This window comes from Hyaena hyaena, unplaced genomic scaffold (genome assembly GCF_003009895.1).
Source record: "Hyaena hyaena isolate Hyena2069 unplaced genomic scaffold, ASM300989v1 scaffold_256, whole genome shotgun sequence".
NCBI classification, from domain to species: Eukaryota; Metazoa; Chordata; class Mammalia; order Carnivora; family Hyaenidae; genus Hyaena; species Hyaena hyaena.
In genome coordinates this window covers 1,012,176-1,024,387 of record NW_024080885.1, presented here as the reverse complement: position 1 = coordinate 1,024,387, position 12,212 = coordinate 1,012,176, and the positions used below count along the sequence as shown (strand labels likewise).

General features: G+C 38.5%; 1 gene segment (V, D, J or C); it reads left to right on the top strand.

Moving 5' to 3' along the window:
• Window positions 1-12,212, top strand: part of LOC120240454 — a 499,568-nt gene that overhangs the window by 143,716 nt on the left and 343,640 nt on the right.

The following is a 12,212-nucleotide window of genomic DNA, read 5'->3' as shown; positions in this document are numbered from 1 at the left end:
AGACTCTGTGTCTCCCTCTCTCTCTGACCCTCCCCTGCTCTCTCTCAGAAATAAATTTAAAAATTTAAAAAAAGAGTACATGTGTAATGATGAACGCTGAGTAATGTATAGAATTGTTGAATCACTCTATTGTACACCTGAAATTAATGTAACATTGTAGGTTAATAATATAGGAATTAGATTTTTTAAAAAATTTTTTCTAAATGTGTATTTATTTTTGAGAGAGAGAGACAGAGTGCTAGTGGGGGAGGGGCAGAGAGAGAGGGAGACATAGAATCCAAAGCAGGCTCCAGGCTGTGACCTGTCAGCACCGAGCCTGATGCGGGGCTTAAGCACATGAACTGTGAGATCATGACCTGAGCTGAAGTGGGACGCTTAACTGACTGAGCCACCCAGGTTCCCCTGGAATTACATTTTAAAAAGCATAAAATAAAACAAAGTAAATAAAAATAGACCAATTAAGACAGGTAAGAAAGGGAAATTAAAAAAGAAATTTCATTTACGAAAATAACCAGAAGAGGGGCGCCTGGGTGGCTTAGTCGGTTAAGCGTCCGACTTTCGATTAGGTCATGATCTCGCGGTTCGTGGGCTCGAGCCCCGCGTCGGGCTCTGCGCTGACTGCCAGCTCGGAGCCTGGAGCCTGTTTCGGAGTCTGTGTCTCCCTCTCTCTCTCACCCTCCCCTGCCCACGCTGTCTCTCTCTCTCTCCTAGAAATAAATAAAAAAATTTTTTTAAAAAAAAGAAAATAACCAAAAGAGTTTTAATTAGAAATGTTGACAAATATAAACTAATAATGAATATGTAACATAAAATACTATGAGTAATTAGGGTTTATCTTAGAAATGTGTGGAAGGCTTAACATTAGGAAAATCTATCATATAATTCCAACATTAGCACATGAAAGAAGAAAAATGACAAGAGTGTCTCAGTGGATAGTATTTTGACTTTTTACTATTTTTTTAATTTCAGAGAAAGAACGTGTGTGCGAGTAGTGGGGGAAGGGCAGAGGAAGAGAGGGCGAATCTTAAGCAGGCTCCACATTCTGCATGGAGTCCTATGTAGAACTCTATCCCACAACCCTGGGATCATGACCTGAGCCGAAATCAAGAGTTGGTTCCTCTACCGACTAAACCACCCAGGTGCCCCAATAGTATTTTTAAATTAATGTTTTATTATTATCCAAATAAGCACAAAACAAAGAATGATATCATAAATATGTACTCATCACCTGAATTCAACAATGATAAATTATTATTTCATGACCAATCTTTTTTCATCCATACTCCTCTTTTCTCACCCTCACCCAGTGAATTATTTTAAAGCAAATTCTAAACATTAGTCATTGCATCCAAAAATAGTTCAAAATACATCTCTGGGATAGGTCATATTTTTTACATAATCAGAATTACATGATCACACCTAAAATATGTAGCAGTATTATTTGTTTAGTAAAGAATAATACCTTGATAATACTGATTCTCTGAGATTTGTGCAAATATTGTGATCCAATATTTGGTTATTTTTTTATTATCTGCATGTGCTTAAGAAGAAATATCCTTGCGTGTTTTGTGCAGAGTTCTATATAAATCTATTAAATCAACTCTTTGTATCTTTTATATAATAAATAACATTTTGTCTCCTTGGTCTGTCAGTAATTGATAGAGATATATTGAAATATCACTACAAGACTGAATGTTTCGATTTCTACCATTCTATCAATTCTTGTTTTATGTATTTAATATTAAATGGAAGTTCAGAATCATTCCATCATACTGGAATTAATTAAACTTTTATTATGGTTTAAAGACCTTCTTTAACCCTAAAAATTTTCTTGTCTTAAAGTCTCTTTTTCTTCAGTTATTAACATAGATTTGTAAGTTGTTGTTTTTTTTAATTTATATTTTTCCATCTTCTACTTTCAAACTTCCTTGACTCCCATGTTTAAGGTGGTCTTTTTGAAAAAAGATGTGACTGGATTCTGGCTTTGTATCACTCTTACAATCTCTACTTTTTAATGGGTGAGTTAATTCTAGTCACATTTTTAAATAATTTTTTGGAATTAGGACTTGATTCCACCATCTTAACATATTCTGCTTTTAAAAAAATTTTTTTAAGTTTATTTATTTTTGAGAAAGAGAAAGAGAGAGAGAGACAAAGCATGAGTGGGTGAGGGACAGAGAAAGGAGACAATCTGAAGGAGGCTCCAGCCTCTGAGCTGTCAGCACAGAGCCCGATGTGGAGGCAGAACTCATGAGATGTGAGATCATGACCTGAGGGTAAGCTGGATGCTTAACCAGCTGAGCCACCCAGGAGCCCTTGTGTATTCCTTTATATTTGTTTTCTCCTTTCCCCCCTTTTGCATGTGGGGAAGTGATTCAATTTGTGTGTTCTTTTTTGTTATTTTGCTTTCTTTTATTTTTTCTTATTCCATTTCCCTTTCTATTGGTTTGGAAGTTACATGCTCCTTTTAAAAATTATCCTTTAGTATTTAACTTTGAAGATTTACCATGCATATTTAAAATCTAGAGTTAATCTATAGCTTAACCACCTTTCTGAAGAAATTTCGAACTTTAAAATACTATAACTTAAACTTTACTGGCTTCTGTGCTATCATCAGCTTTTTTAGACAATGACTTTAAAAGGAAAAAACATTATTAGGGCAGCTGGATGGCTTAGTAAGTTGAGCATGCAGCTTTGGCTCAAGTCATGATCTCACAGTTTGTGAGTTCAAGCCCCTCATCAGGCTTCTCTGCTGTCAGCACAGAGCTTCCTTCAGATCCTCCCTTGCACTTTCTTTGCCTCTCAAAAATAAATAAACATGTTTTCAAAAAGATGGTAAATGATTAATACTTTACTATTGGCTTTTTGCTGCCAATATTTATTTAGATTACCCCTGTGTTACCAATTCTTTTGCTCACTATCCCTTCTTGCATCTCAGACCTTCCTTCTGAGATTATTGCACACTTTGCTGAGGTACATCCTTTAGAATTGAAGGTCTGTCAGGGATACACTTCAACTTCATCCCTAAAGATAGCTTACTTATAATTCTAGGTTAATAGCTATCTTCTATCAGTACTTTGAAGGTATTTTACAGTATATCATGTTTCCTTTGCTGATATTGAGAGTTCTGCTCTCGGTGTTTTTGCCACTCCTTTGTCAATAACCTCTTTTATTTTCTGACTGCTTTTCATACCTTCTCTTTGACTAGGTAGTATTTCTAAAACTTGGTTGTTTATACAAATAACCTGTGTAGTCATCTGTTTGGAAGTAAAGGATTATGAACAAGTAAGTACAGGTCGTTCCTTCTCTCTTTTTTGTGACACCGGAATTGGAGTTAATTACAAACATACCCCTGGTGAACATCCCAATGCAATTTACTAAAATATAAATGAGAGTCTTTTAGGGGCTGCTATGAACTTACTCTGCTATGTTATGTTAGAATTGGGGAGGTTTTTTTGGTAATGAAGCCTGAAATTTAAGGATTTAGGATGCAGTTGGCTGAAGAATGAAATTAGTCATGCAGCCCATCTAGCTAAGTATCCAGAGAGAGGTAAGAATTAAAAGAATCCCAAACTAAATGGTAGTAATGTTGTGCTAAGATTCTGGCCCTTACAGTCACAAATCATTACCAAAAAAAAAAAAAAAAAAAGACTAGAAGAGCCCTAAATCTAATAAAATTATCAACTAAAGATTCACAATAAACATGACAGTGAGCAGAGAAACTAGGAACTATGTTCAGCACCCAGTAAATGATTAAATAATTAAATATCTATACTATTGACGACTATCCAGTCATTGAAGAAAAAATGAAATAGAACCTCACATAATGATGTGGAAATACATTTAAGATCGACTGTTCAAGCAACAAACAAATGAGTTACAGAAAAATATAAAATAAAATTGTATTCTCTTTAAAATTCATTTTCCCTTGATCTGAAAATCTAGCCATCTTACCTTTTTTTGCTCTCATTCAGCCCATTTGGGTTGGATCATGACAGCTCACCTTGCCTGATAAGGATTGTAAATCTCTCACGTTCCCCAGAACTAAAGGAAATAGACTCCATATTTCCTGTTCCTAAAGCATAAAGTTCTGCTTGAATGAAGTATGGAGACTCTTCTAGGAGGAACAAATGAATAAAAAAGATAATGAGGCTTTTGATGTGAAGGGATAAAGAGGATTTTTAAGGGATGCCAGGAAGAGGGGGACTGCAATGTCAAGTCCCCTGATGCAAGAAAGGAATTAAGAATGGGCAAGAGGCAAGAAGGAGCAGCTGCTAAGAACACAGTCTAAGTGACCAAATGCCAAGCTAGTTCATGGCTTTTGCCACCCACTAGCCAGCTCTCCAGGTAAGTCTCCAGAAGGCTGACAGCCCATAAATCCCATTCTATGTAAATTTTCACACTGCATGCAAGTGGCCACTCCTCTCTCTCTCAGCTGCAAGAACCCTTTCAGCCCTCAGCCACACTTGAGTCCATCACCTTGCAGTGCCTTTAGAACAACTCAAGGCCAAATGGTTTCTTGGACACTTAGCAGGATGGTTAGGAGGTTTTCTAGCAATCATGCACCTAGGTGAGAAGGTGGGGTGGACGCCAGAATTGAGTACATTAGATTATCATGTGCTGGGACAGTTGGGGGAGGGGCCACTATCTTTCTAAATGTTAAGCTGACGTTCTATCTAGCCATCCCCCTTACCATGGCTTAAGGTCCACAATGCTTTAGAAAATTTTACAAAATGAGAAAAGAAAGTAACTTTGTTTTGAACAAATCTATGATATGATACAAAAAAAGAAAAGGTTTGGATGGCGACATGTTAGGGGTATAGGATAGAATTGCAAGGGATTTATATTTTCTGCCTGGTGCTTCCCTGTAGTTTCCAAATGTTCTGCAATGTCCATTTATTTTCTTAATAAATCAGAAAAAATGTATTTGCAAAGAATAAGTAGAAATCATTTTTTAACTTAAAAAAGGGAAAGACTCACATCACGATTTATGTAGGAATATTTACCCCAAAATATATGGATGAATATACCTTAGTCATGTACAGTACAAAATGTGTTCCCAGTGTTATGTAGCCACTGCTGGAAATGTATTTAGTGCAGGAATTTAAAGAAAATAGAAGTCTGTGGGGCACCTGGGTGGTTCATCGATTCAGAGTCCAACTCTTAATCTCAGCTCAGATCTTGATCTCAGAGTCATGAGTTCAAGTCCCGCACTGGGCTCTGTGCTGGGCACAAAGCCTACTTAAAAAATATAAAACAAAACAAAACATGAAAATAGAAGTCTATAGAAAGAGTGAATGGACGGGGCGCCTGGGTGGCTTAGTCGGTTAAGCATCCGACTTTCGCTTAGGTCATGATCTCGCGGTTCGTGGGTTCGAGCCCCGTGTCGGGCTCTGTGCTGACTGCCAGCTCAGAGCCTGGAGCCTGTTTCAGAGTCTGTGACTCCCTCTCTCTCTGACCCTCCCCTGCTCATGCTGTCTCTCTCTCTCTCCTAGAAATAAATAAAATATAAAAAAAAAAAAAGAAAGAAAGAGTGAATGGACTAAACAATGAATCCCTGGGTGGAAAACAATATTTGCAGGAGGGAGGGGTCTCAGTGGATTTAGAAATGAGGTTACTGGAGTGATGTCTTGGTATTTGTCTTGATCAAATTGTGATGAAACAGGAGAGAACATTTCAACAACTGCCTTTCATCCAAATATACCCTGTGAATTATCAAGATCCTGCTGTTTATTAGAAATACTGTTTTCTAAGTATGTGTTCCAGGGTAACAAGATCAACAGTGAACCTTCCAAGAGCTTTTGGAAGGACCTCTGCCTCTTTCCCCACCTTTTCCTCCAATTCTCCAGAGTGTTATAGTCCTTTACCTCACAGGGTAGGTTCCTACTTGAAAGTTAATTCAGCTTTTTCCTACTTCCCGGTCTATTGGTCCTCTCTGTCTTCACTGAGTCAAAGAACCCTAGACTATTAGAGTTATGAGTAGCTTCAGATAGTCTGTCCTTCAACCATCAGACAATTGTGGAAGAATCTATTATCATCGGTAAAACAAGTGGATACAAGTTTTCAGCTATTCTGCACCAGCCCACAAGATGGCGCTGCTCTATTTTGAATGACTCCCCGGAGTGCCTGAGTGGGAAGGATTTGAATTTGAATTAGGGCCAAATGATACTTATTTTCCCGGTTGGCTGAAGAGCCAAATTGCTATTTCCCTTTCAGGTTGTGTGTGGGTGGGTGGGCCCTGGGGGGGAAAGGGTGTTGTTTCACAAAAGAAAAAGAAAAGCTCAGGGCAGTGAATCACATTTTGCCCAGGAAACCAAGAGCGGAAGGATGGAGAAGTGGCCAAGAGCTTCACTAGTGATCTTTTGGCTTCAGCTGAGCTGTGAGTAGCATTAGTACAAAGGGCCAAGGACAACTGGGAAAACCGGAGGACTGATTCTCAGAAAAGCGGAATGCCTCTTGGTTTATCTGGGAGCATTTGCTGTTCCAGTGGAGAATAATTATGATCTCCGAGAAGACTTGACCTGACACCACTCTTTCTCTGACTGATGTATTTATTACTTTTTTCTGAACAGGGGTGAGCAGTGAAGACAAGGTGATGCAGAGCCCCCCGTCTCTGGTTGTCCAGGAGGAAAACAGCGCAACTCTCAACTGCAGTTACCAAGTGACCAACTTTCAAAGCCTACTTTGGTTTAAGCAGCAAGAGAATGCTCTTACCTTGCTGTTTATACAATTTTCAAGCGGGATTGAGAAATCAGGAAGGTTAAAAGGCACATTAGATAAGAAAGAACTTCTCGGCACCCTGCACATCACAGCCACCCAGCTTGGAGACTCAGCTACCTATCTGTGTGCAGTGGAGACACAGTGTTGTCTCGTCAGCTGCAGCCTGTACCCAAATGCTCCAGCTGGGGCTCCTGCAGCTGTTAGATGGGGACCTTGCTACATCAGGCATGACCCCAAAAGTAAGCTGTAAGGAAAAGCAACGATTAGTCAAGATCCTCATGCCCATGTTGACAATTACTTATGTGGTTTACTGAGTCATATTACTGCATTCACTACCTTCTCTGTGCTTCTTGTGAAAGTCTGCATAGCTAATATTTTTACAGGGTTGCTCATACAATACCAACTCCACCATGACACCATTATACCCTGTGGGAGAAAGGAAGCCCTTTTACCAAGATTGCACCAGCAACTTGTATGTCCACCACCCATCATGGACTGTGCCTAACAGCATGATGGACGGACATTCCAGTTGATTTGGGTCCACTCTTTCCACCTAGAGTAGACACATTTATAGGTAGAGTTCTGCCTGCAACTTTTCTTGCTGGACATATTAGCAAAGAACAAGGAATGGGAACCAGAAAGCATCATTAGCTGATTCAAATAAAAGCTTTTCTTCACCACTTGCAGTATTCTTACCCACTCCCTTCATCCTTGGGTGGTTGCTTAAGCTAGGTGCTTCATGAGAGTAGCTTTCTCGAGAATGTGCACATTAATTTGAACACTTAGTACCAGAAGCAGTCTCTCAAAAGAAAGAGGCTAGCGAATCTAAGTTATGACAAGCTAACATACACTTAGCTTAGTTCTGTTACGGTATTTTTGTGTGTGTGTGTGTGTGAAATATATGATCTCCTATATACTGTGTTTACAGAGTAAACATTGCTCCATTGCTATGGAGACTACTGTTTTTTGAGAGTTAACACTATAGACCTTATACCTTGCAAATATTACCTCATTAAAGTTTCAAAACAACTCTAATGGATCATTGTTCTTCTCAGTTAACAGATTAGGAAATGCAAATTCAGAAAGATTCAAGTTGCCTCCTCACTTCTGAAAAATAACTGCTAGAATGTGAAATCAAGTCCATCTGACTCCAAAGGCTATGCTTTTTCCATTACATGCTCCATGTTAAATATCCCAGGAGAAAAATAATCCCCAACACCATCACTACAGTTATATACCAAAAAAGTACATGAAACAATGGAATAAAATGTGCCTGCCATATGAATAAAGCAACATGTTCACAAAACACCAAAATGTTTATCACTGTATCAGTGCTTTTCGAATGCTGAGCTTAACACTTTATTTTCTGCTTTATAATATTCTTTGTTTTTCAAACAACCGTGCAAGAGCTCAATACCGTGCATTATGTCACACATAGGAAAAAAAATTACAATACCCTCTATTTTAAAGTCCAAAATCCAAGTAAGGCGAAACTGCATTCTGTGGTTATTATCTGACACTCAAGTTTAGCTGGATTACAATGATTAACTATAAGTGACCAAGCGACACAACATTAAAACAAGATTTTTGATGGCTAGCCCTTCAAATCAATGTGGAGTAATGCTCCCTTAAGTGGGGAAGGTGTAAAAGTTACAAAAAGACCAACTTCTCCTGATAATTGATTTTAATGACTATTCCTATACATGGAGTGCTTTGATGCCCTCTTATCGTAGGCGAGTGAAGGCAGTAAAGGCAGCTTGAACTCATGAGTTTGTTAGGAAATGCATTGCAGTTGAGTGCAGTTTAGATTCCATTGTCCAGGAAATGAGGATGTTATGCCCTGAATCCCGAGTCCCCAGAGACCTCCAAGGAGCCGACACTGATGCAAGTACATAAAGGTCTTTATTTACATAGTACATAAGTACCTTATTTACATAAGCTCGAGCAGGGTCTCACCCATCAACCGACACAGCGGCAGCAGAGTGAAGCCCTGAACAATAGCAAGCAGGGTTTTTATGGGGTAAGGGACAGGGGTGTTACAGTGCACACATTGTACTCATAGCATCATCACATAAGTACCAATCATAATTGTACAGCACTCATGGCAACAGTTTTGACCATTCAGTATCTGTGAGGTGTTCATTACTTTTGGGGGCACCCAATCTTGACCTTTGAGAATCCTTTGAAAATTACCAATTATGAGGTGAGTTTAAAGGGCCCACGTGGGGTTCAGGCAAGCAGTGGGTGCTTGGCTAGTTTGTACAGAGTAGTTATCTATAGTCCCCAGACCCTGACTCAGACCACAGGGATGTTACTCCTATCTTTCTTAGCTTCTTTTGATTGGCTGACCTGAGGGTGGTCCGTGGGTGGCTTCCGCTAAAGTTTTTCCTGGAACTGGGGCTACGTGCAGCCCGAGGTTGCTCTCCGAATGGAGGCCTTAGTCTCAAAATGGCGTTACTTAGGCCCTTCAAGGAGATAGTGCGGGAAAAGGGCCGGTGGTTATTCAAGGAGAAGGAGAAGAAATAGGACAAAAATGACTGCAATGTACCTGCCATTTTTCAGCCTGCACATTCCTCTACCCGTTTTCTCTTCTTCCCCCTTTTCTATCTACACCAAGAGCCAGAAACCAAGTTGTGGAGATGAAGGGAGAATCCAGCTTTACTTTATTTACGATTACAAGACAGAAGTGGGAAATCCTGGGTAAGTCTCCCCAGCGTTTCTAAGCGAAATTTTGTAAAGTAAAGAAAAATAGGAAGAAGAATGTACTTGGTTTTTTTATTATTTTTTTTCACTTGATGACTCGTAAGAAAAGATTCAGAGGAAGACTAATAAGTTATCACTCTACAGGTGGCCATCTTTAACGCACTAGGTATGTTCCCCAAAAGTGGTGTGTAAACTGGATTTTTTATCTTATCATCTGCCCCTTTAGTCTTCAAGATTTGTGCAAGGCCAACATTGAAAAATTAAAAAATCACAATATCAACTCTAATTATTCCCTGCAAAAATCTTCACTGCTGGTTACAGTGTGCACATGCCCTCAAGTTCTTCAGTACATGACACTATTAGAGTGTCCGGTGTGTTTAACACAGTCAGATGGACAGAAGTGCATCCTTTATGGCTTGATACAAATGATGACAAAGTTTTAACAGATAGCGTGTCAAGGAAGTCTATTAAATTAGTTTATCCAATTCTCAGTCGGTTTAAAATATTTCATAATGTTAGATGTTTCTTTCATGCATGGTAGGGAGGGGTCGTATGAGACTTCCCACGTGGCTGAATGCAATGCCTGTCCACGATACACGGGGAGGCAGGTTTTCACTAGGCACGGTACAAGTGGGTCCTTTCCTCCCTTGGCAGATGGTTGCGTAAATGACCATGAGTTTTGACCCATGAATCCCACTGCATTTTTCCTAAGGAGAAAATCTGCCAAGAGAGCAACTTGCACAACAAGAAACACAAAATGTGAGGTGCTGCCTTCCAAATTTTAAAACATCTTAAATATTCAGCCATAGGATTGAGCCATCAACTTGTTAGAGTATGTTTTTAAAAAAACACCCCCTATGGGGCGCCTGGGTGACTCATTCGGTTAAACATCCAACTATTGGCTTCAGCTCAGATCATGATTTTAGGCGTCATGGGTTAAAGCCCCACTTTGGTGTTGCTTGGGACTCTCTCTCTCTCTCTGCCCCTCCTCCGTGTGCTCTCTCTCTCTCTCTCTTTTGCCCTCAAAACAATGAATAAACTTTTAAAAAGACAATATTTTCTTTTAATTTAATCACTTTCCTTTAAACTTTTGATATATTTCAAATTATAAAAACAATACTACTTATTGTAATAAATGAAACAATACAAATACTATAAAAAAAAAAGTTAATCCTCACTCACCCATTCTCTCTCATTCCTGTGAGGTAAATAATATCAACAGTTTGGTAATTGTCCTTCCCGCCATTGTCCCTATTTATATTTTTTATTGATAGATGTGTATGCATGTATTATATGTATAATATCATACATATTATATATAATCTATATAATAAACTTGTTTTGGTTATCACATACGCATCCTTACAAGTCAGTAGGTATTATTATAACCCATTCATTTTTTTAATGTATTTTTATTTTGTATTGAAGTATAATAAGCATACAGTGTTACATTAGTTTTAGGTGTACAATATAATGACTCAACACTTCCACACATTATTCAGGGCCCATCATTTTAACTAATGTCTAATTGTCCACAGCATGGATGTACCATAGTCTTCTCAAGCATTTTTTTTTTAATTTTAAATGTTTATTTAGTTTTGAGAGAGAGACAGAATGTGGGCAGAGGAGAGGCAGAGAGAGAGAGACACACACACACAGAATCTGAAGCAGGCTCTAAGCTCTGAGCTGTTAGCACAGAGCCCAACATGGGGCTCAAAGCCACGAACCATGAGATCATAACCTGAGTCGAAGTCGGATGCTTAACCCACTGAGCCACGCAGATGCTCCAAGCATTTCTTTATGGATAGATATTATCTTGTCTATTTGGGACTACTGCTGTGATAAATAACTATATCTATATTATATATAGATTTTTAAAAATTAGATTACAGGATCAAAGGATATCTTCATCCTTATTTTTAACAGACTTTTTGGATTACTTTCAAATAAAGGTATAGCATGTCACACTCTAACCAGCAAGTGGTGTGGATTTTCCCTTTATTCTCACTAGGTTTAGACAATATGGAGTCTTTCAAATTTGCAAATATGATAGGCCAAAATTTAACGCATTGTTGCTCTAATTTGCATTTCTCTGATTTCTAGTGAGATCAAAAGTTTATGGCAAATTGGGTTTACTCTTGTGTAAATTGTGTTTTGTATCTGTGTCCATTCTTCTTTAAGGTTATTTACTTCTCATCAATAAAATATATGCTAGGATGTCTTTCTTTGTTTCCTGTGTATCAGGGTCAATTTCAAGTTTCACTTAGGAAGCTTCCGAGGTTTTGAACCAACATCACCTTACTCACATATGTACAAATACTCTTAGATTTTTAGCCAATAGTCTGATTTACCTTTTCTAAAGACATCAATTTTTTTCTTACCAATAAGCACTCACTAAATGAAGATTGAATGAATGAATGACCCACGTGTCACATTTACAGCCAATAAACCCACCTTTATAGCCAATGGTTAGAATTTATATGGAGACAAATTTCAGCTAGGGGTTTTTCAAAACAAAACAGACTACTTTGTTTTTTTTTGTTGTTTGTTTTTTGTTTTTTTTGTTTTTTTTTTTTTTTACAAATAGTTTATTGTCAAATTAGTTTCCACATAACACTCAGTGCTCATCCCCACAAGTGTCCTCCTCCATGCCCATCCCCCCTCCCCCCCACATCCATCAGTCCTGTTTTTGTCAGCATTCAAGTCTTTCATGGTTTGCCTCTCTCCCTTTCCCCCACCATTTCCGCCCTTCTTCTCCCCCTTGTTCCTCCGTCAAGTTCCTCCTAATC